This window comes from Pongo abelii, chromosome 7, assembly GCF_028885655.2.
Source record: "Pongo abelii isolate AG06213 chromosome 7, NHGRI_mPonAbe1-v2.0_pri, whole genome shotgun sequence".
NCBI lineage: Eukaryota > Metazoa > Chordata > Mammalia > Primates > Hominidae > Pongo > Pongo abelii.
The window spans coordinates 85,549,998-85,552,376 of NC_071992.2; the positions used below are offsets into that span (position 1 = coordinate 85,549,998).

Consider the following 2,379-nt stretch of genomic DNA (forward strand, 5'->3'; position numbering starts at 1 on the left):
GAGATCATAAGATGAAAATTTTTCTCTCTCATTGCTGCGGTGTGTGAAATGGTCTCTTGGTGATATAAATTGTAATTTGTCCTTTTTGGAGATCTCGCCCTAACGAAGGGGAAGGAAGAGAACGTGACTGAAGGCTGACTCCACACAAGGCCTTCTGTGAAGGCTGTCACATGTCACCACCCAGTGAGGGAATCACTATCCCACTTCATGGAATAATAAGCAGAGACTCAAAGGAACGAGTAACTGGCTACAAAAGTGGGGTACCAGGGTAAAATTGGGTTCAATCCACCCCAGATCTGTGCCAGATGGTCCCGGGCAGCACACTCTGGTCCCACAGCAGCAGTAGAGCCAGCACAGGGTCCCCGACGCTCTCCGCCAACCCAGTCTTCCCTCAGCTCCGATCTCGATCTCTTTTCTTAGCTGCACAATGGCCTCTCCTGTGATTAATGTCTTATTTTTTGATGAGGATCCTTAGCATACAGCAGATAGTTTGTTTTCCAGAGGATGTACAAATGAACGGTTATTTAATGTTTAGAGCAGGGAGCAGCAAACTTTCTCTTTTCCTTTTTCTTTTGGTATATAAACTATGTATTAGCAGACAAGGCCACAGACTTAGTGCTTCTTGGACACAGCCATAGTATGGCCACAGTAGCCAGTGGTCTTAATGTGCTGGCTTCAGACACGAAGACCCCAGAAGTGGTGCAGCCCTCTACAGGCTGGAATCTTCTTCAGTTGCTCCAGGTCTTCACGGAGCTTGTTATCCAGATCATTGACCAAGACCTGGCTATAGTTTCCAGCCTTTCCATCCTTCTGTCTGTTCAAGAACCAGTTGGGGATCTTGAATGCATGGATTCTGCTTAGTGGCAATCATATGTTCCACCTCATCCTCAGAGAGTCCTGTGCTCTTGGTGAGGTTAGTGTCTGCTTTCTCAATACCACATGAGCATATCTTTGACCCACACCTTCAATGGCAGTGATGGCTGTTTTCTGCCAACATGGATGTTGGTGTTGAGTACTCGCAAAATACGCTGGAATTTCTCAGGGATCACAAGAGATAAGGCGGCAGCACAAGCGGTGGTGTGCAGGCCTCCTGTGGAAGAGCAAACTTTTTCTGCAAAAAGCCAGATCGTGAATATTTTAGCCTTTGTGAAATACGTGATCCCCGTCCTAACTACTCAATTCTGTCTTTGTAGTAGGAAAGCAGCCACAGACAATATGAAACAATGGGTGGTCTGTGTTGCAGTAAAACGTTATTTAAGCACGCAAATGTGAATTTCATGTAATATTCATTGCTTACAAAGTGTTACCCTTCTTTTGAGTTGTTTCCATCCATTTGAAGATGTACAAACCATCCCTAGCTCATGGGCAGTTCAAAAGGCAGTGTGGATCATCATTTGCCAAGTGCCCCACCTCCCAAATGGGTGGAGTGTTCAAATGTCCAGGCTGCTGAAGTGAGCGCCACTCGCTCCACTAGGACAGTTCTAAAGGACATACATAAACAGAGATCTCAGCCACTAAACTCCTACTTGTACGTTAACATGTGCGGAGGGTAGGTGATAAGCAATGATGGAAATGCCTCTTCTAGAAACTAGGCAATACTAAATACCCTCCCAAAGCTGGAATTCAGTTAGCACTCCTGTTTCTGGAAGGCATCCTTGCACTAAGCATGAGGTCTTGTTATTTCCATCTCCATTCCAACCATCTCTCTAAGAATCACACACCCTGGGCTCTCAGTACCTGCAGTGCTCCCCTTTATTTTTTTTTAAATCTGCATTTTTAAAACATTTCAATAGTTTTTGGGGTACAGGTGGTTTTTGGTTTCATGGATGAGTTCTTTAGTGGTGATTTCTGAGAATTTAGTGGTGCTCTCCTTTAAAGACTGCCTGTCACCCCACCCAACCCCTCCCTTTGGTGGCCACACTAGAATTTGAAGCTTAAACTAGCTCCCCTCCCTGAACTCCTCACATCCTGTTCCCTGCCCCATTCCTCTACCTTCTTAGCCACTTTCACCCCATTCCTTTTACTGCCTCAATGGCAACAATTATTCCACCCATCGGATCCATGATCAATTGTTTCTATTACTTTTTTACCGTGCTTCACCCAAATCAAATCCTCACTTTCCTCCTTATCCAGCCTAAATTTCAACATCAATCCTGATACTGTCTTCTTTGCTTGCACACTGAGTCTAGTTTTTAGCACCTGGGTGGTGTCTTTAATTCAGATAGAACACAAGGGATAAGATGTGGGAAGTAGAAAAGATGATGTAAACCCCATACCCTCCCCATTGGCTGCACTGCCTATGCCTGGTGATGCCTTTGGTGCTAGGGGCTTTGTGTGCCACTATGGCCCTAGGACTGCCTGCTCCCTAGCCTGAGTCTG

At 45.5% G+C, this 2,379-nt stretch overlaps 1 pseudogene; it reads right to left on the reverse strand.

Annotated features, from left to right (window-relative positions):
• Nucleotides 1-612: 612 nt before the first annotated feature.
• LOC112134609 (small ribosomal subunit protein uS13-like) lies at nt 613-2,063 on the reverse strand (annotated as a pseudogene).
• Between the last annotated feature and the right edge of the window lie 316 nt (nt 2,064-2,379).